Here is a 21,624-nt window from a genome sequence, read left to right on the forward strand (position 1 = left end):
TCTGAAAGAGAAATTATACTTCTGTGACTTGTCTGTAAAGTTGAGAATTAGAGCTTTTGGTGCAGTTTTGGTAAAGTTTGATGGAGGCCGCTTTTCAACTGTAGCAAATTGTTTATTTCTTTTGTGATCTTCAGTTATTTCTACCACATTTTTGTGGACCTAACCACCCTCTTTTTGGTTTTAATATACATTATGGACCTACCCACCCAAATATTAGACTTAAAAAATTATATAATTGAAGATAAAGTTGGCTGGAAAAAACCTGTGTAATCTTGCATTCTCCACATGCACATTTTTTGGCTACCTATATTAGGTGGGTGTTAGAGTACCATGGTCCTTGCTTATAGAGTTCATAGATTAATAAAAGGAATAAGTAAAATACTTTATTATATATGAGAAAACTGAGACCAAGCAAAGTGACTTGCTCATGAGTATACAGCAATTTCTCTTTACGCTGACTAGTGAAATCTTGAAGAAGTCCAAAGTTCATTAGTGATGGGTATTTTTTTTTACCACAGGTTGCATTTCCTCTCTAGGTTTATCTGGATTTTGTTATCTAGCAAAAGAGCTATAAATCCTGGCCATATGCCACGGTGGTACTGCAAGTATAACATCTATTACTGAGATGGAGCCCTTTTGTGGTCAAGATAAAAAAGGCCACAGTGTATTTAATTTTTTTGTTTTTGTTTTTGAGACCAAGTCTCACTCTGTCGCCCAAGCTGGAGTGCAGTGGCAGGATCTTGGCTCACTGCAATCTCTGCCACCTAGGTTCAAGCGATTCTCATGCCTCAGCCTCCTGAGTAGCTGGCATTAAAGGTGCTCACCACTACATCTAATTTTTATATTTTTAGTAGAGATGGGGTTTTGCCATGTTTTCCAGGCTGGTCTAGATCTGCTGACTTCAAGTGATCCACCTCCCTTGGCCTTCCAAAGTTACGGGATTACAGGTGTGATCCACCGTGCCCAGCCTGTGTTTAACTTTAATGGGTATTTTGTCTATTTGCCTCCCATGGTAAAAAAGAAAACAATACATAAAAATATTCATGAGCTGGCATAGGTTCTTATTTTGTGCATCCAGCATCCAGGACAATATTTGGATATATTACTTAGATCTCCTAAAAATAATTACTTTTAAAAAGATAGTTTCAGATAGTTATCACACCACTTTTCTAAGTGATGATTTTTATTTGCCCTGCTTAAGTAAGGATTTTGGCATGATGATGGAGAGTCTGATCAATCAAGGGAGTACAAGAATTTTATCTATAGTTATTTACCTCTTTTTAGGCTAATAGTATTATATATCTCAGAACTATAGATCTATTATAAATTCAGATTTTGAAGAAATTATAGAAGGCTAAAAGGTATATTTGATGACATTTTTAGCTTTTCCTAAAAATGTATAAATTTATATGCTTTTATTTTTTCCTACCAGGAAGGAAAAGAATAATAATATTCTGTTATTTTTAGATTCCATAGTTGTAGTTTTCAGACATATTTCAATTAGGTTATTCAGAAGGCATATCGTAGAAATTGTGAAAAATTCAAACATATTTCTTTACTTTGTTATTAATTTTCAGTATTTTTGACTTACATATTCTCTAATTTTGCTCTTTTCTCAATTTTAATATATTAATAAGAATTTCAAATAGAACTTTATAAGTTATGAAATAAAACCAGCTGGATCAGAGGATGAGTACCTTAAGAATATAATGCATTTCCTTATGTTTGCTTTGTATACGTGTGGCAATAGCCACTGAAAGGGAAGTAAACTACATTATGATCATTCTTGCTCAGAAACTCATGTCCAATTGGCTAATTTTAGATCCAAGACCCTAAGCCTTCTACTTTGATTCTTGCCTGAGCATACTTGGTATATAATACTGTGTTGCCCTTTTCCAGCTCTGATTTTGATTTTTGGGTCTGCATTTGTCAAAATACAGGCCGATAGTTCCAACAAACAAACTAGTGAAATTTATTTTGCCAACATGATAAATGTTTGTAAAAATGTGCCCCAAAGAGATTTCTAGAAAGGTATCATTTCTTCAAAATTCTTTTGCCTTTGGAAGGCAAAATTTAGTTGTGGAAGTCTCAATTTAAGGAAGACAGGCTATTTTATCTGAGTTGGCGCTCAATTAGATGTGAATCTTTAAATTGTTTGCTTAATTCTTCTGTGCTGTTGTGAAAAAGTGGTATTTCATTAATATGAAATCAGGAATGCTACATTTTTTTTAAAGCTAACTTTTAGTGCTTTTATTACATATTGGACAGGTGTTATCCTGCTGTTGAATTCAGGAACCACACCTAGCACCAGCTGTGGGGGCTGAGGCTTCCCTGGTCTATGTGTGGAAAGCTTGCTTGTTTAGGCTGCCAAGTCAGAGAAGGCATCTTGCTTTTCACTCAGGCCTTGCTTCTGATGACAGGTGAAAGATTGGCAAAGTTGAGTTTTTAAAAAGAGTAGGTTAATTGTTTCTGGAGATTAGAAGAAGGGGCCTTTTTGGTGTCAATGTCTATAGACATGCTCACCTCCTGCCCTGACCCCCACATATATGTACCTATATCAACATGCATTTCCCTTCATACAGTTCCTGGCAATTCTTGAAGCTGCTCTTGAAGATCATGGGCAATCCCCAGATTAATGTACAAGTGTTACTTAATGAAAGAAGAAAAAAAGATTGCATGTTCTTTTATTTGATAGAAAGCACCGTATTCATCCATTCACATGTCCTGAGCATCTGTTCATCCATCTGCTCATGTATCTATCCATCGACCCATCTACCCATCCATCTACCTGTCCATTCTTCATTCATGTTTTATTTGATACTTTCTGTTTGTCAAAACTCCGTATATTTTATTTTTACACTTTTAAAATAGAGAACTATACTGCTTCTTAAGTACTTACGGAAAATGAAAGAATGATTCATGGCAACTATGAAGGTGTTCTAGTAGAGAGTGTACACATATTTGTTTGTGGTTGTATAATAATATAGTTTGAAGCATTAATAGGTTTAGAAAGGTGGTTTATATAGTCGTTTCAGCTTTGCTTATCTTAGACTCATTTTATTTTGGAAAGTCTTCCTGTGAACTTTTTGTACTGCTCTAGTTGTAAAAAAAGCACATTGTCAGTAAAGCAGAATTAAGTATTTTTGGTGAAAATAAAATCAATAGACACTTGAACATTTCTTTAGAAAGTTACTATATCAAAGAAAATTTTAAAAGGTTTTTAAAAGATTTTTCTCCTTTTACTGAAAAGCATTTCTCTTCTTTTGAATTGATTATTAGTTTATTTCACATATGAAATATCTTGTAAAGGTTTTATTTAGGACAGTAGGAAATCACTTTAGTATTTTTAATCATTCAATTTTTTATATAGAATTTTTTTTCTAGTCCTTATTCCTTTAAAAAATTACTATTGAAGCCCTCTATTTCTTTTGACATTTTCAGTATTCATTTTTCTACTGCTTTAGTCTTTATCATCTATATATGAAACAGAAATTTCTTTTTAAGACAAAGAAGACTTATTTCAAAAATAATATTGTAATTATCATTTTCTATAAGGGTGAAATACAATATAAGGGAACAACAAAGAAAATCACTCTTCTAGAATATTGCAAATTCTAAAAAAAGTAACATAAAGATTCAAATGCACACAATCTGCTGACAGGACTGAGCCAATGAGATTTATGGCATGTGTGTGTTGCGACACAGCCTACACTTGTACCGGGGCATACCATGAAAGATGAAAAAGTGAAAGTGGGTACTAATAGCACTCCGATTTTAAAATTAATATCATTACTATTCCAGCAAAATTATATTCATGCCTATAGCTTAAATCTAATGTGTTTCATGGGAAGAAAATGTCAGTGATACGAACTTACCTAATAGAACTGAGCCTGAGGCTCTGTATTTACTCTTATAACATTAAAGATGTAACTATTTTTGAATCTTTTGATATGTGGTGCTAGATTTATAATTTAATACTGTAATAAATATTAAGAGTGCTAATTTTTTTGCATAATGGAAACATAGCATGGAGATTAACAAGCTGATCAATAGTCAAGGTCATTTTGCAAGGTTGTTCCCAGATTCACACCGTGCTGGCACTCTGCATAGAAACACTCTTCTGTTTAAGGTTTGTTGAGTTGGATCACTTAATTGCATCTCAGAGTTGTAGCTTTACATTCTCACATCTTTCTATTTCAACATGGTAATATAGTTTTCTATTAAATAGTGACAGTAATTATTATATGTACTAACAAATGAAATCAGGTTTATTTGTTTTTTTGAGATGGAGTTTCACTGTTATTGCCCAGGTTGGAGTGCAATGGCACAATCTCGGCTCACTGCAACCTCCGCCTCTCAGGTTCAAGTGATTCTCCTGCCTCAGCCTCCAAAGTAGTGGGGATTACAGGCGTGTGCCACCACACCCGGCTAATATTTGTATTTTTAGTAGAGATGGGGTTTCACCATTTTGGTTAGGCTGGTCTTGAACTTCTGACCTCATGACCCGCCTACCTCAGCCTCCCAAAGTACTGGGATTACAGGCATGAGCCACTGTGCCTGGCCGAAATCAGGTTTTCTATTTATTTTTTGTTCTAGAAGTCTCTTTTCTCTTGGATCTCTGAATGTTCTTCATTTTCTTTTGTAATGTACTGCTCAGTCCTATGAAATGCCCCAATATTAATATTGCCTTTCTTAACTGATTTTTTCAGTCTTTAGAACAAAACATTTCATTTGGCTTAGGGATCATTTGATAGTACCTATAGAAAATAATTTGAAACAAATTGCAAAGTATCTGGCATCTGAACCTCTGGCCCAACTCAGCTGCTGGGAATTTTTTTAGAGGATATTTGAGGTGAAAGTCCAGTGATATTTCTATCCTCAGCCACTAACAGATAAATGATAAAAGAATTCTAAGGTCTTTGCTAGTGAACTCTGTAAAGCCTACCAGTCTTGGGTGATCAGTGAATTAAGGAGTTTGCATCTGAAAGGGGGCAAATGAAAAACTATCATGACATTAAAGTGGTCAGTAATGCAATGAGACTAAGAGTTAGGACTTTGTAACTATACTCATAAAATAAGATGAATTCTGGCTCACCTCAGTTCCTGGCCCAAATTTAAAAGCATGATTGTACAATTGCATGAATAGGTATATAGGTTAATATTTTTTATAATTAATTACTACTATTTATTAAACACCAAACACTGACTTTCATTTTTTTTAAAATCTCATTTAACCTTCACATGAAGCATGTGAGATACATAGTGATAGCTACATCTTGCAGATCATAAAGAAAGAATATTGCAGTAAACCCACATATGCCAGAATTTTGGTTAAGCTGTTTACAAAGGCAAACTGCTCATCAAAGAAAATGTGACCAGCCACAAAAAGGACAACATAACATATTTAAAGTCTCTAAATAGGTAGTAGACAATTTACACAGTACTTTGATATTTGTTCTTTGTCCATTTTTTTTATTGGGCAGAGTTGCTATGTGAAAGATTTGCATTTTTAATTGTTTCCTGGTCTAGGGAAACCGTTCTAATCCGAGTGTTCACTTTTGGGATTTCAAGACTTTAGAGCATTGTTTCCCAAAGTGAGTTCCAGGTAAAACTTGTTATTGCAAAACCCCTTCGGTGGTAATACCATCAAATGTGAGTGCTTATACCTTTAATTATTTAAAATGAAATACATGCTACTGTGATTTAGTGGTGAATAAGCAAAACCTAATCTATATTGGTGATTGAAATGATTGCAGAATCTTCCAACAGCAGTATATAAAATATAAAAAGGAGGGATTTAATGTACATATATTTATTTTAAATTATTTCGACATATTCAAGAAACAACTACTAGAAATATGTAATTTACCCTTTTTAGCTGTAAAACAAAGTTTATGTATTGTAAGCTTACCTACATGATATTCCACACCCTGGGATGAACTTTCTGCTCCCTGTACCCAATCTGGCAAAATTTTGCTTACCCTTCATGATCCTGAAAATGCCCTGCCTGTCGTGCTTTTGTAGCACTAAATGTGTATCATGCAATTCATTTCTCTTTTTCTGTAGCATTTAGAGACATCTGCTTCTTAGAGGTGGTTGACAGCTATTTGTGGAATAAATGAAAGAGTGGTTGAATAAATTATATGTTTAATTAATTTAGCAAGATTTTTTATCCAGTCTTAATTATTTGGACCAGTTTTTCTGACTACTTGATCTAAAAATGATCAGAAAGGGTTTCCCTTTCTGTTTTTCACATAAACATTTACTACTTTGATTACATTTATATTTCAGTTGAAACAAACAACTGAAATGACAATTGGAAAACCACAGAGGGCAATATATGAAGGAAACTTAAAATGACTTCATGAAATGACTAATGACCTAGATTTAGAGGAATGTCAGAAGTACACATGGCTAGCATTCCATTATGCCTTATAATTGCTATAATGGCAGCAGACTGTGTAAACCTGAAAGTCACTTGACAGAGATTTTTGCCTGGTGGTCAGCAAATGTGATACAATTCTGTGACCCAAAAAGCACATATTTTATAAAGGTTTTAAAGTCAAAATATGGCAATTGTTTCAAATGTTTTGGTTTTGTGATAGAATTGCTTAATATAACTTGGCTTTTAGAATGATATGTTATAAAATATTGAAAATAGAGTTTTAATAAACAATGAAGAGAATTATTTTGGAATGTATGAAATTACTCTGTTAAGAGTCTCCACATTTAAAATATAGTTTTAAATAGCATGGTTATACATCATGCATAGATGATTATACAGATGTAATAAATCTCAGCTATTATTCAGGTACCTTATGATATATGCCTTACCTAATATATTTAAATGCTGAACTTTTGCCAGTAGAGAAAAAAAGTCACCAGTAATATCTAAAAATTAGCATGGCTTAGTCTAGGACACTGGCCCTCACAGTTTATTAATTACTTGTAGTCTCTAGCCTCTTTCTTTTATTCATACCACAGCCAAACACTGAGTGCTAGCCTATGGGTTGTAAGAATCTACAGAAACCACCCATCTATCTTCCTTCTCTCCCTCATTCTCTTCTTCCCTCTCTCCTTCCTTCCCAGCTCCTTAAAAAGATACTTGTCATGCACCTGCGTTGTAATAACACTGTATTTAATGTGGGAGATACTGTGATGAGTAGAAAGTACCTTACTGTAATTAAGGTTCTACAGATGCTGTTTGCATTTGTAAACATTAACTTCTAAGAAATCAGAATTCACTTAAAAAAATCATACATCCCAGAGTCTGTGAATGGGTTTTGTAAAAAACAGGACATCTTGGTATACGTGATAAGACTGATTACTGAAAGTTGATCAAATGCCTATACTGTTCATTTCATTACATTATCTCTACAATGGAAAGAACTAGACTTGCTTTCCCATTGACCATCTACGACAGCTGTCATGCTCAGTGTGGCCATTAGTATAGTTAACTATCTTTTTCTTTAAAAAAGTTTCAACTGTATCTACAGATAGTTTTTTATTTGTTTCAAAACAACTATTTTAGGCTGGAGAAGTTTGGAATTTCTTATGTGTTCTCAGTTTGTGTGGTAGTAAAGTGCTCACAGAGTCACAAGTTAGAAAACTTGATTTCTTTCTCCATTTTATTAATGGTGAGTTTGAATGATCAACTTAAATATTTAATTTCCATTATTTATAATGAAGTACTTTTCAATTCAGGCTGAATCTCAGAAGAAAAAAATAAATATAAAAATGTAACTATCATTACTTTAGAACAATTGAAACATTTTTATTGTGATAAAAATATATATAACATATAATGTACCATTTTAACCATTTTTAAGTGTATAGTTCAATGACATTAAATGCATTCTTATTGTGGTGCAGCCATCTTTACTATCCATTTCCAGTATGTTTTCATCTTCCCAAACTGAAACACTGTATTTATTAAGCAGTAACTGTGTAATGCTTCTCCACTACTTCCAGTGTCTGGTAACCACCTTATCATTTTATTTTTCTATGAATAGGACAATATTTTTTGAGTAAGGACAGTAAATTATCATTTTGCTCTGTGAACCCTGAAAATCTGAGACCAGTCTCAGTTAATTTAGAAAGTTTATTTTGCCAAGGTTGAGGACATGTGCCTGTGAAACGGCCTCCAGAGGTCCTGATGACACGTGCCAAGGTAGTCAGAACACTGCTTGGTTTTATACATTTTATGGAGACATGAGACATCAATCAACATATATAAGATGAACATTGGTTCTGTCTGGAAAGATGGGACAACTCGAAGCAGGGAGGGGCTTCCTGGTTATAGGTAGATAAGAGACAAAGGGTTGCCTTCTTTTGAGTTTTTGAGTTTCTGATTGGCCTCTCCAAAAGAGGCAATCATATACACATTTATCTCAGTGAACAGAGGGGTGATTTTGAATAGAATGAGAGGCAGGTTTGTCCTAAGCAATTCCCAGCTTGACTTTTCCCTTTAGCTTAGTGATTTTGGGGCCTATTTCCTTTCACAGCTCCAAATCATCTAGGTAAGACATTTTTTCTTCCTTTTTAAAAAATCTTTAGTAACTTACTTTCTCAGTGCCTAATCAGAGAAACAGAGCTACAGGAATATGTATATTCCAAGTTTAAATTCAGTTCTTTAATGTATTTAACAAAACTTCTCATTTTTAATTAATAATTTGAAATTTCTTGTTCTCGGCTGCCAATATATTCTTCATATATTGGAAAAAATTATTCTACAGTTGTAGCAGGCAGCAGCAAGTAAGGCAGTTATACAAATGCAATTTATTTAAAGCTTTAACCATTTATGTGAAGCTAGACATTTGATTTGTATGGGAATGACTTACAGAAATCGGATTTATTTGATGTAATTTCAGCCTGAGAATATCCTTGCCATACAATAATGAAAAAATAGTTTATTGAAGGATGGCTTAATGAAATGTAAAGAGTATGAAATGAAATGTAAATCAAATATAACTTAGGGGCTATCTGCATAAATGGCATTTAGCTATTGGGCATTTTCATATTTGTATATGCATTTTCATAGTACAAAAAGGTGGTTATACAAATGTTTGTTTCATTAGGAGCAATCTCTTAAATATAATTAGATAACAGAAATTTTTGTGTATTTTTTATTTTCTTAAATGAATTGGTATTGTCAGGCCAGCATTTGATTTGATCAATATATCGTTTACTCAAAGAAAAACCTTAGTGGTTTGAATAACCGTAACTGTAAATGCATTAAGAACCTCACTGGCTACTAGTAGCACTGCAAAGCTCAAAGGCACTCAGTGTAACCTAATTACTAGGAATGACATTTGTATTAGTGCTAGTGAGATGTGAGCTTTTTGTACTGAAGGCTGAAGAGATATCAGATTAAGTACAGAGTGAGCAGAAGGGATGTATTTCAAATTTACCTTTTAAATCCTAGAATTCAATGACAATAATGTGACTCAGTTATTGATATTGTAGGCACATATAGGATGAAGAAATGAGTATGTAGAGATTACTAATTAGTGAATATATATTTTAATCAAGACATAATTTTCTAGCATCAGGGTCAGATCAAGGTTTTATTGGGGACCTGAAACAGACCATTTGGAGGCAGTCCTCCTAAAAAAATAAAAAATTACAAATACAAATTTATATGCAAGTCAATATGTATTTAGAATGAGAAAAGAAGTCACAACTGATTACAATTTCAAAAAAGATGGTCAACGACATTGTCATATTTGGAAAAACAGCTGCTGATTACACTTTTAAAATACCTTTTTTTTTACATCTATAGGATGCATAATGTTTGAGCACTTCCTCATATGACAATGACTTTATAATATAATTTTTTATAGATATGGAAAGATAAATTAGACTTTCCTGTAGTATGGTTAAGAAGATTTTGTTTTTATTACTGATAATTGAGCTGTATAAAATGTGCATCTTTACTCGCAGACATAGTGTTTATAGAACAGCTACAGATTTGGCCTCTGCAAATGCAGTGTCTGAGAAGTTCTATTTCATTGTGAATACCATCAAAAAGAAAAAAGAAAGGTCTGCTGCATTTGTAATTGTATATACACTATCAGCTGTATTCCTAATAAGAAAAACTTGACTAGGCATTGATTAAAATGAAATTATCTGCTTATACTATTTTGTCTCCTGATTGGAAGAATTTTCCACAGAGTAGCTTTGGGCTGTGTAAATTCAGACTTTGCTTTTCTCCCATTTGCCACAAATCTTTAGTTCTAGTTGCCATTTGTGGCAGGGGTTACACATTCAGGGCTTTTCATAGACCTCTGTCTACCTTCATATCAGGACCCCATGTGAGTTAGTACAGTGGGAAACGGATGTATTCCTAGAAGCTGTTCCTATGCTGGAACAGATGGTAAATTAATTACACATAGAAATGACTGAGAACGACTTACATATATCCCACTAAAAGCAATGTACTACCAATTCTGAATGTACCACCCAAACTGAATGTATCACCCTTTGCGTGGTCCCCAGCTTGCTCTCTGTGATTCCCTCCACCTGACACCAGTAGAAGATTGGTGGAGGGGAACGTGGAGGGGAACTAGGAGTGGAAAAAGAAAGATATTTTGTGGGAAAAACATCTTACTTTTGCAAATTTTACTAAAATATATAATCATGGACACATTGCTAAGACCCTTTTCAGGTACCTGCGGGGACATTTTCAAATGAGGAGGCCTGAAGCTTAAGCTTTCTGATGAGTTTTATGGTAAACTCAACTCTGTCAAATAAATGCTGTTTCTGCAATGATAGAAACCTAATATGGTAGCTTCTAACCATATAGAGCTATTGAATACTTGAGATGTGGTGAGTGCAACTAAGGAATCGAATCTTTAATTTCATGTACTTTAAATTATTCTCAATTTAAACAGATACTTATAGTTTATGGTTAATGTATTGGACAGTGTATATCTAATTTATTAATATATTTATGTAAAATTAAGGCTCATTTAATTCTATTGAAGGTATTATGTATCATACCGTATTCTGCTTAACTTTGGATGTCATTTAGGCATTAAACTCTCAATTGTGGCCTAATTGTATACTACATATGATTCATGTATTGCCTACTGAGTAAGTAAGCAATTTTCATAATTATGAACAAATAGTATGCTGGCAGACCTATGCATATTAAACTGAAAAAATACTTTTAAAGTGGTTCTTCTGGTTGGGATTTAAAAAATATGATTATTAGAACCAATTATATTTAAAAACGTACATTATGGGCTAAAATATGTGTTTTCAAAGCAGGGGTTAAAACTTTTTGCATGAAGTACTTTCATTTTTCTCTTAGGAAATTTAATAAGGCATCTCCAAAGACAGAGGGAAAGTGGATTATTTGGTTGACATGCTTAATATTTTATTTCACTGCTTAGTTTGCTAATCCTAGTGGTTCAAACCAGATTTCAAAATCTGGGCTTAACCTCTATCATGCTATAACACGGCATGTGACAGAAACTCCTGAATATTCAACTGGTAGAAAAAGAGAAAGCATGCATATTGTTTAGTACAATTGTATGAACTGCTATGACATATCATTACATACAATTTTCTGAAAGACTGTGTATTTTATTCATTGTATACCTAGCACAGGGAAGAAATTTTTCATTACTGCTAATGCAGTGAATAGGTGACCTTTTAAGGTACATATTAAAACATAAAGTTTTAATATGTACTTTAATAGAATAACTGATGATTTTCTGTTTATGTGCTGTTGCTTTTATTTGCACAGTTGGGTGTTGACAGAAATTTGGAATAGATGTTCTCTATGCATCTACATGTAATAATTATAATTAATGTTTAGAATGACCAGATTAACTTTTAAAAATTGAGATAATGTTTACATAATATAACAAACCATTTTAAAGTGTATAATTCAGGAAATTTATGCAAAATCTCTTTTCAGAAATTTAGGACTCATGATATGTTTTATTTGCAGATTTCAAAATTGTGTTTTTTCCTGCATTTTTTGTTTAAAACCTGTGAAACCTGTATATGTTTAAAAATTAAAAACATTTAGGCCGGGTGTGGTGGCTCATGCCTGTAATCCCAGCACTTTGGGAGGCCGAGGTAGGCGGATCATGAGGTCAAGAGATTGAGACCATCCTGGCCAACATGGTAAAACCCGTCTCTACTAAAAATACAAAAAAATTAGCTGGGCGTGGTGGCGCACACCTGTAGTCCCAGCTACTTGGGAGGCTGAGTCAGGAGAATTGCTTGAACCCAGGAGGGGGAGGTTGCAGTGAGCCGAGGTTGCGCCACTGCACTCCAGCCTGGCGCCTGGTGATGGAGTGAGACTCTGTCTCAAAAAAAAAAAGAAAAAAAATTAAAAACATTTAATTATCACTTGGTAGTAATTTGTAAAATCCTAAGTAGAATTTTATGTTGTTACATAAAATTTCTTTAAAATTGAGAATTTTAATCCTAGATTGCTTCCTGATAGATTGGTCACTGCATTTTATTCTCAGGTGTGTAATTTTTTTCTATAGGCTGTGGTTGTGTCATATATACTAGTTGTAATTTGGCTTTTCAAAATATCAAATGCCAACTATATGTAAAATAAATAAATTTTTATGACTATGAAATTCAGTTCAATTGTCAAAATGTACAAAAGCCCCAAATGTCTTCTTTTAGCCTATTTTGTTGACTTTGGTGATTTGTCAACCTGAAGGTAACAGACTATATTAGTTTTCAATTGCTGTGTAATAAGCCTCAAACTTAGTGGCTTATAAAAACATAAATTAATTATCTCAGACTTTTTGTAGGCCAAAAGTCTGAGCATAGATGGATCTTGTGCTCAAGTTCTTATATGCTAAAGTCAGGGTCTCCCCTGGGCTACAGTCTCATCTGGGGTCTCACATGATCCTCTTTCATCTTCATGTGGTTGTTTGCATAATCCAGTTTTTTAGGGCTGTGTGATTGAAGCCCACATTTTCTTGCTAGCTCTTGTTTGGAGACTGCTCTTAGTCTTTAGAGGTCCCCTCCCGTAAGTCCTTGCTACATGGCTCCTACACAAGGCCCCCTTTTTTCAGACCAGCAGGAAAAGCTCTTTTATGCTTTGAGGCTTATCCTTCAAGGAGGACCCAGTCTCTTTTAAGGACTCCCAGAATCATCTCTGTTTTGACAAATTCAAACTTTGGGACCTTAATAACATTAATAAAATATTTTCATCTTTGTCATATGATATGACATCATACTGGGAGTGAAATCTATCATATTTAAAGTCCTACCCTCCCCTAAGGGTCAGGGAATCTTCAGAGTGTGTACACCAGTAGGCAAGAATCTGGGATGCTACCTTAGAATTTTGCCTATCATAGGAAGCTATGGGAAAATTTGAAAATGCGTGTTTTTTTTTTAAATTTTTAGACTGTATTTTTTTAGTGCAGTTTTATATTTGTGTAGCGAGTTCCCATATAAACCCCTTTTCCCTGCACACAGTTTCACCTATTATGATAGTCTTGCATTAATGTACATTTGTTAAAACTGATGAACTAATATTGATACAATATTATTAACTGTACTGTACATTAGGGTTCATTCTTTGTGTTGTATAGCTCTATGGATTTTGACAAATGCATGTCATGAATCCACCACTGCAGTATTGTACAGAATAGTTTTACTTCCCTAACAATCCCATGCTCCACCTGTATTCATCCCTACCTTCCTTCTGCCCGTCACTCCCACTACTGATCTTTTTACTGTTTCTACAATTTTGTTTTTTTTAGAATGTCATTTAATTGGGATCTTACAATATACAGTTTTTCATACTGGCTTCTTTCAGCAGTATGCTGGCTAATATTCTTTCATGTCTTTCCACAGCTTTATAGGTTATGATTTTTTAAATCACTCATTAATATTTGATTGCATAGATGTACCCTAGTTTGTTGATTCAGGAAGCCACCCTCTGGGTCTCTTTGAGATTTGCTGGGAAATTGCCTGCAGAGGTGACATTGAAATTCACTTGGAATCTTCCTGCAGGGGAACAGAAGGAAGGAGCTTCTCTTTCTGGTTTCAGTGTACTTTATTCTCTTCTTGCTTCTGTGGTATGTGATGGAAATAAGCTAGCCCTTGAGGAGGGTCCAAATTCACTGCAGAGATTCTCATGGGCATGTTATTGAAATGGGAAACTGCTGGTTGGAACATCTTGAGACTTGCCAGGAAACCACTTGGGATGCTGGTGGAACTGGCTGGGAAGTTGCTTATGTAGGTACTGCTGCAACTTGCTGGGATGCGAGTATCACTGGGTATCTTTAAGTTGCTGATGGCCATAGGAAAAACAAGAGAACAAAGCATGTTGGAACCAGAAAGAGAAGCTCCTTCCTCCTGCAGTGTCCTCTCCAGCAGCCACTAATAACAAAACTTAATGTTACAGCAGCTGGCAAAGAAAAGATACAGGGCCCAGCTCCCATATAACAAAGCAGTACAGTGAAGGGTAAATTTGGAGGTGACAGGCAAGAGGTTGATAACTGGCACACTTTCTGTTTCAACTTTGTTGACAATTTTTTTTTTTTCTTAAATCAGGACTGAGTGTTTGATTATTACCACATGCTTTTCTGTAACCATTAATGTGGTTATATAGTTTTGTTTTTTAATCTGTTAATATGGTAAATGACATTAATTGGATTTTTGGATGCTAAGCCCATCTCACATTCCTGGATAAGCCAAACCTCATCATGATGTACTTTTTTTTCATATTACTGAGTTTGATTTGGTAATATTTTGTTAAGGATCTTTTTTTTTTTTTTGATGGAGTCTTGCTCTGTTGCCAGGTTGGAGTGCAGTGGCGCTATCATGGCTCACTGCAATCTCTGCCTCCTGGGTTCAAGTGATTCTCCTGCCTCAGCCTCCCGAGTAGGTAGGACTACAGGCGAGAGCCACCATACCCACTTAATTTTTGGATTTTTTATTAGAGATGGGGTTTTGCCATGTTGGCAAGGATGGTCTCAATCTCTTGACCTCGTGATCCACCTGCCTCGGCCTCCCAAAGTGCTGGGATTACAGGCGTGAGCCACCATGCCTGGCCTGTTAAAGATCTTTATGTCTATATTTATGAGATTTATTGGTCTACCTTTTTTTTTTTTTTTTTTTTTTTTGTAATCTCTATCTGGATTTGGGGGTTTGGTGACGTTTTAAACAAGCTGGGAAGTATTTCTTCTTTTTTGTATTTTCTGAAAAAGTTTGTATAGGATTTAATTCTTACTTAAATATTTGATAGAATTGACCAGTGAACCCATCTGGTCTTCAAATTTTCCTTTTGAGAAGATTGCTAATTATGAATTAATTTTTTTTTCAGAGGTTGTAAAATGTGTATTAAATTTCATGGGTATGCACAGTGGAAAAGGCATCCTCACAGAGGCAAGACTTCCAACCCAGTGACAATGGCAATAAGCCACCCCAGTCTAGTTTTCAGCAATCTAAGGCGAGCGGCTGGTGGTTGCCCCTGGACTGAGATTTCCTCCTCTTTGCTGGTGTTGGGCGGGGCATGGCTGGAACTGACAGGAGACACAGTGGGAGACTGAGGGCCCTTAGGGCTGCCATTCTGTTTCTGGAAGGCAGCTCTGGCAACTGCTGTTTCTCAACCCCTTTGGCCTTTCCAAAGGGCTGATATGGTCCTTAGGCTTAAGGGTGGCCCAGGTCTTTGATGGGAATAGCACAGCCAGTGTTTCTGTGTCTGTGCCCTTGGGAGGGGCATTCTGCTTGAGGAAGGCAACTTTCTTGGAGGACTGTAATTTAGGTGATCATTGCTTTAGCTTCCCAGTCACCTTTGGCTCCCTGATCCCTTTGGTTTTTCCAGCTGTCTGACTGCTATTTTGGAGCCTAGAGGAAGCTTGGGTCTTTATGACAGAGGTGTAGTGGACAGTTCTGAGTCTGCCCCTTTGGAGATGCCATTCAGCTTTTGGAAGGAGGCCTTCTTGGGATGTTGCTGTTTCTGCAGCTGCTGCTTTGCCTTTGCAGCCCCTTTGGCCTTCTTGGCTGGCTGGCTGCTGTTCTCAGACTTGGGGATCACTTGAGACAAGTCTGTATTTGTAGGTGTGGCTGTTTCAGGATTTCTGGGACTGGGGGATAGAATTGGAGAATTTTTTGAACTTGGCAATAAAGAAACCATCCATATTGTGGATATGAGGGTAGAAGCGTTGTTGATTCAGGAAGCAGACTGAATCAACACAGGTAGAACACAGACTGGGGTGGAAGCGCCTTTCTCAAAAGCGGGTAAAACCTTCCTGGCCAAAGTCTAGGCCTGTGGGCAACAGACGCAGATTTTGCTTTTTCAGAGCATAGTCTACCACCCACTCATTCTCTTCCACCATGATAGAACAGGTGCAGTAAACTAGGTAGCCTCTTGTCTTGGAGGTGGCATTGACAGTCGATAGCAACGCCTTCTGGAGGTAAGCACTCATCCTTGTTAGTCTTCACAGCTGGGTCCTTGGAGATGACCCCAGTGCCACCACAGGGAGCATCCAGCAGTACTCGGTCAAAGCCCCACACCACCTTGGGGAACTGGCGCCCCTCATAGTGGCTGATAACGGTGTTGGTAACTCCCAGCCAGGGCAAGTTGCCCACAACACTCTTGAGCTGCTCAGCATTGGCGTCATTGGCAAGGATCACACCTGTGTTCTTCACCAGCTGGGCCATGTAGCTGGTTTTTCCTCCAGGGGCAGAACACATGTCCAGGATCCGCTCATGTTCCTGGGGTGCCAAGGCCATGACAGGCAACATGTTGGAGGCTCCCTTAGTGCCCAGCCAGGTACTCGAAGGTAGCACCAATGGGCACAGAAGAATCATATACCACTAGTCCAGTCTTTGACCACTTGCCCAGGGGATCCAGGTTAACCCTACGATTGATTAGAGCCTGGGCAAGGTCTTGGCGCTGGGTTTTCAAGGTGTTGGTCCAGAGGGTGACGGGCCGAGGCACCTCATTAGCTTCTAAGAACTCCACCAGCTCAGACAGAAGACAGAGGTCCATGAAAGAGGCCCATGAGCTTGCCAAGCAGGAAGTCTCCATAGGAGTAGTAAGTGGCCAGATCCTTCTTGAGACAGTTCAGGTATTCAGAACGAGATCGCCCTTCCTCTTGCTGAGCCCCAAAATCACGCAGGATTCCCACAATATCCTGGATTCATTTGTGAACTCGTTGCAGGTCTGGAGCCTGGGCATGCTGCTCCATCTCCCCAGCAGGGGGCAGCACAAACGCCTCCTCATCCACATTGATCTGCAGGCCCCCATCTGCCTCCTCCTCCTCCTTTGGGGGGCCTGACTCAGGGGTCACTTCTTCCTTTTCCTCTTCGTCCTCCATCTCCTCTTCACTCCACTGGACCCCAGCAGAAGCTTCCCGGGCCTTCTGCTTCCGAGCAGCTTTTTCAATGGGCAGCAACTCTTCACCTTCCTCCTCATTCTCAGAGCTGGAGTCAGTTCCATAGTCATTTACCATATCAGCATCACCGTCCTCGGAGTCCCGGAGGTCCCCGTGGTTCACCACACCATCTTCCTCAGAGTCTTCCTCCTCCTCTTAGCAGCATTAAATAGGGACTGGGTTCCCTTCTTACCAGCTGTCTGGACAGTTCCTGCAGAGATCCCCTTTGGTAGCTTTCCAAGCAACAGCTTGGCCTCAGGAGACTTATTTGTCTCAGGGGCTTCAGCAGAGCTCTCTTTTGAGCACGACTAGACAGCCTCTTGGAATTTTCATCACTAACTGCAGGCGAAAATCCTACGAGTTCCGTCTCGGCACCCTTCTGTTTCTGGCCTTTCGGCCTTGCCCCCACTTCTCCTTCTTGGTAGGGTCCAACTTGCGCCCCATGGTACAGAACGCGGATTACGGCCTAAGACTGCCCTTCAGGCGGTGCTCCACGTGCACTCCGGCGCTAGCTTTCGGCCGGCATTCACCACAGAATCGTTCCACGCAGGCGCACGGGTAGTGCTCGAGTTAAATTTTTGAGATTGATAAGGGGTTTGAGTCAGTTTTGTAAGTGTCTTTTAAGCAGTTGATTCATTTAATTTATCCAAGTTATTGGCATAAAATTGTTGATAATATTCCTCTATTGTTTTGATGTCTGAAGTATCTGGAGAAAATATTTTTATTTCTGATATTTGTAATTTGTGTCTTCTATTTTAATCTGATGGTCATTCTAGTATTTATTGTTTAAATATGTTTTTCAAAAAGCAGCTTTGGGTTTGTTTTTTATTTCTTTGATTATATACTTGTTATTATTTCTTCCTTTCTATGTACTTTGATTTTAATTTGCTTTTTTTCCTACCTTGTTAAGTAGAAGTTTATTTTTATTTTTTTTACTACAAAATTTCTTTTAAACCAGTGGCTCCCAAATTTTGTTGCAAATTGGAATATTCTGGTGAAATCTTAAAAATGAATAATTCTGTCTCCCAACCCCAGATATTTTTATTTAATTGATTAAATTGATATGGGGGTACAATGGGATTTTTAAAAAAACTTCCCATATGAATTTTAGTGTGCAGCACATTTGGGGAAACACTGTTCTGAGCAGTATTTTAGCTTTCTCCTACCAATTTTTATATATTGTGTTTTGATTTTTATTTAAGATGTTTTAAAGTTTCCCTTGTCATTTCTTTTTTCCATTGGTTATTTAGAATTATATTGTTTGACTTCCAGATATATCAGGACTTGTTCCTTAATTGATTTATATTTTAATTCCTTTATGATCAAAGAAAGTACTGAGTGATTTCAATTTTTTTTAAGGCCTGGCATGTGCCCGATTTGGTTAATTTTTTAATGTGTGTTAGCAAATTGTGTGTATTCTGCTATTGTTGGGTGAGTGTTCTGTAAATATCAAATAGGTCAACTTGTTGATGGTGTCACTCAAGTATTTTATATCCTTACTGTTTCTGGTCTCTTTGTTCTGTCAATTACTGAGAGAGTAGTGTTGAAATCAACTATTATTATAGATTTGTTTTTTTCTTTCAGTTCGAATTTTTGCTTCATGTGTTTTGAAGCTCCATTATTAGGTGCATAAATATTTAGAATTCTTATGTCTTCTTTTTAATAAATTGTCATTTTATAGCTCATTACAGCAGTTGCTTCCTACCCTTCCTTTCGATGACCACTTTTGCAGGCTTCAGGGGGACCAGGAACAAAGTTGGGGCCTGGCACCCCCACTATTCTGCCAGCTGGGGAGAACAAGTCACAATTACGAATTATCACAACAATTAGCACCTGTACTTTGGAGATCTGCAAAGTGAGGAGGCCCCAGCTCACTTTTTGCTGTGGAAACAATGATATTCCTTCAGCCTGAGGGAATTAGTGTTGATGAAACCGGTGGCATCGATTGGCTCATAATGGCCCTGCACGTTGATGTGCACGAGATCCTCCTTGTAGCGAGACAGTAGCAACTCCTGGCTCATGATACACGGCCCTTGAAGCTGGGCACCTGCACACTTTCCCCTCCATTTGCTCCTGGGACTTGGTGGTGTAATGATGGACAAATTTACACTCAGGGTTGATTTTGTGCATTTCCTGATCCATGGTGAAGGCCTCAATGTCTTAAATGAGTGTGGTAAAGGATGGTGCCTGCTGGGGTCTTGCAGATGCCTTTGGACTTTATTCCAACGAAGAGGTTCTCCATAATATCAATACAGCCCACGCCGACTTCGTTCAGGTACACAAAAATCTCTAAGGAGGTCTGGTGGGGTGATGCCATCCCGATGGTCACTTTCACAGGACTTCTTTTTTTGAACTTGATCTGGAGAATTTCCGGTGTGTTGTGGGCTTTGCCTGGGTCCTTGGTATATTGTTAATAACATCTTTGCCTTTATTTTATGTTCATTTTGGAAACATACTTGATCTTGCTGTGTTATTTTAGTTTTACAATTTTTTCCTTACAGCACTCTAAGAATATCATTTCATTTCCTTCCAGCTTGCATAATTTCTGATAAGACTTATGTGTTATTGTCACATTTGCTCCTATGTACATAATATGCCTTTTTTTTCTGGCTACTTTTAAGATTTTCTCTTTATTACTTTTTTTTTAAATAGTAATTTGATTATAACATGTCTTGTGATGGTTTTTCTTTATTCTGCCTGGACTTTGCTGAACTTCTTGGATTTGCAGGCTGATAGTATTTATTAAATTCAAAAAAATTGGGGGCATGTTTTCTTTAAATATTTTCTTGACCACTTTCTCCTCATTTTAGTACTTGAATTACAAAAATGTTAGATTATTTGTTGTCCTTACATATTATCAGGACTATTTATTTTAAAATGTTTTTTTCCTTTGTACTTGGTTTAAAATAATTTATATTGCTATGTTTTCAACTTCACTGATATTTTCTGTAGTGTTTTGTCTGCTGATAATGTCATCCAGCAACACTTTCCTATCAAAAAATGTTTTAAAATATTTAGACAGTTTGGTTCTTCTTAATATGTTCTGTTTGTCTTCTAATTATGTTCATATTTCCTTTAAGTCTTTAATCTTATTGAACTTAATTTATTTGATGTGTTAAGGCCTTTTTATGTTAATTTTGTTATCTTTGTTAATTCTGGACCTGTTTTTATTGACTGATTTTTCTCCTTGTTCTGGGTAACATCTCCCTGCCTTTTATTTGCCTATCTCTCTCTCTCTTTTTTTCTTTTAACTATTTGGCATTGAATATTAGTATTTACATTGTTCCTCTGAATTTGAACACTATAAATACTAATTTACATTGGTTTTTCTTTTTGGTTACTAATGTAATACTAATTACATTTTTCTTTTAAATGGTCTTTCTCTCTACTACCCTCCACTTTTTTGGTAGGCATTTAAATTATTTGCAGATCAGTCTGATCATATCAAGGCTTATTTTTATGCTTTTCAAGGATAATCTACAGTATTCTTTAGAGCTTGTTTAGACTCATTACTATGGCATGAGCTTTCTGGAGTCTCTACAGACTACTCTGGGTATTCAACAACAAGGTCTCTTCATTCTTGGAATTGTTCACTTTATAGCTCCCCTGAAATTGATCTTTTCCTGCTAGTTATTTTTTACTTGGCTCCTTGGGGTTTCACTGTATGCAGCACAGATTCCTGTTCAAAGCCTCGTGAGTGTTCTTATGCCAATCTCTGCATAGCATTTTCTTTATCTGTAATATGTCATACAGATTCCAGCCATCCCAGCCTCTTCAAACTCTGATCTGTATCTCAACTTATTTGGACCATGAGGCTCTTTTTGATTTTCCCATTCTTATACCACAGTTTGGACTTTGCATCTAGGTTGAAATAGAGGCAGTCTTAGATATCACCTGATTTGTTGCCCTTCTGTTAATAATCACAGGCCTCTTCTGCCTTTTGTCCACTATCTGAAATAGCTTTATATATTTTGCTCGCTTTTTTAGTTATGTATAGGATTTTGAGGGCAATCCTGTAGAAGTTCAGCATAATTATTTGTTCCACTTAAATTTAATGTAATGAATGTAATTATTCTAAACCTGAATATTGAATCTGGTTACTCTTAGAAACAAGCTTTATGTTACAGTATGTATTTTCAGAAATTTCAAATAATTCTTTGTATGGAGACCATAAGATTATTTAAGCAAGGTTATACTGATGTCTTATAAAAACTCTCAGGTTTTTCACAATATACCCTGTAGGTCATTTAATTTT

General features: G+C 36.4%; 1 protein-coding gene and 1 pseudogene across 4 annotated transcripts in view; one reads left to right on the top strand and one right to left on the bottom strand.

Moving 5' to 3' along the window:
- IMMP2L (inner mitochondrial membrane peptidase subunit 2) overlaps positions 1 to 21,624 on the top strand; it is an 895,580-nt gene that overhangs the window by 117,112 nt on the left and 756,844 nt on the right. The gene's annotated exons all lie outside the window — the stretch shown is intronic.
- On the bottom strand, positions 12,208 to 17,813 carry LOC105720449 (probable 28S rRNA (cytosine(4447)-C(5))-methyltransferase; annotated as a pseudogene).

The sequence above is a fragment of the Aotus nancymaae genome, unplaced genomic scaffold (genome assembly GCF_030222135.1).
Source record: "Aotus nancymaae isolate 86718 unplaced genomic scaffold, 86718_ANA_hifiasm-v0.15.2.pri h1tg000002l, whole genome shotgun sequence".
NCBI lineage: Eukaryota > Metazoa > Chordata > Mammalia > Primates > Aotidae > Aotus > Aotus nancymaae.